The following is a 1,179-nucleotide window of genomic DNA, read 5'->3' on the forward strand; positions in this document are numbered from 1 at the left end:
GGCTCCTAGCTTAAAAACAGAAAAGGAGTCTAGACTCTAGAATATGGTGCTATTATTTTGAAATCCTGGAAAGAGAGAAACTATTCAGTGTCTCCTGCTTGATTCAAACAATTCCTGGGACTTCCCTGGTGGTCCAGTGGTAAAGAATCCGCCTTCCAATTCAGGGGACATGGGTGCGATCCCTGGTTGGGGAACTAAGATCCCACATGCCACAGAGCAACTAAGCCCACGCGCCACAACTACTGAGCTCGCGCGCCTCCACAAGAGAGCCCGCGTGCTGCAAACTACAGAGCCCACGTGCCCTGGAGCCTGCGCGCCACAACTAGAGAGAAACCCGAGCAGACCGCGCGCCATAACGAAAAGATCCCGCATGCCTTAACAAAGATCGTGTGTGCCGCAACTAAGACCCGATGCAGCCAAATAAAATAAGGAAAATAAATAAATATATTTTTTAAAAACTAACAGTTCCTCATACAAGTTTGTAGAAAATCAAAAGGGGAACATATTCCACAAGAAGGAGGAGCAGGGTTCTCTCCCGAGTGTGAAGCCAGCTCTTGGTGTTACTTCACTGCACCGGCCATTTGCCATTAAGGATCGTTCTTTTCTCCTCTTGGGAGAGTATGAGGAAGAGGACATTGTCTGAACAGTTTCTGAAAAAAAGGGAGAGCACATCTTATATACATTAATGGTGAGCACAAATTTAAAGGGAGAAGGAAAGACACATGTGGAGCCAAGAAAAATAAGTGTTTAATGACTGTTTATTTCCAGGAGACAACTGGAACTTCATAGTTCTGAAGAGAAAGGTAGAAAAATGGATACCCATTTGGAAGAAAATGAAAGCTTTACTTAATTAATGTGTTAAATGCTGGTGTGAAAGAACTTTTCTTCTCAAAGCAAAACTACCCCTCCCCACTTTTCCCAATGGGTAATCTCACCCTCACCACTGCCTTCTCGTTGCCAGTATGAGTATTACCTTCTCCCATACAGAAACGGAAGCCCAGCCCCCTCTCTTTGCCTGACAAGAGCATCTGCTAAGATCACGCCTTCACTTGGATTCATGCAGCACTTTTGTGCTTCATCTTCACAGAATCAGGCACCAGGTAGATGGTTAACAAACACTTGTGAGAGTTCAGTGCACTAGACCCATAGGTAAACAATTACAATAAAAGTAATTAAGTA

The 1,179-nt window shown here is 44.3% G+C and overlaps 1 pseudogene; it reads left to right on the forward strand.

Moving 5' to 3' along the window:
- The first annotated feature begins 449 nt into the window (after positions 1-449).
- LOC116762981 lies at positions 450-643 on the forward strand (annotated as a pseudogene).
- The last annotated feature ends 536 nt before the right edge of the window (positions 644-1,179 follow it).

This window comes from Phocoena sinus, chromosome 11 (genome assembly GCF_008692025.1).
Source record: "Phocoena sinus isolate mPhoSin1 chromosome 11, mPhoSin1.pri, whole genome shotgun sequence".
Lineage (NCBI taxonomy): Eukaryota > Metazoa > Chordata > Mammalia > Artiodactyla > Phocoenidae > Phocoena > Phocoena sinus.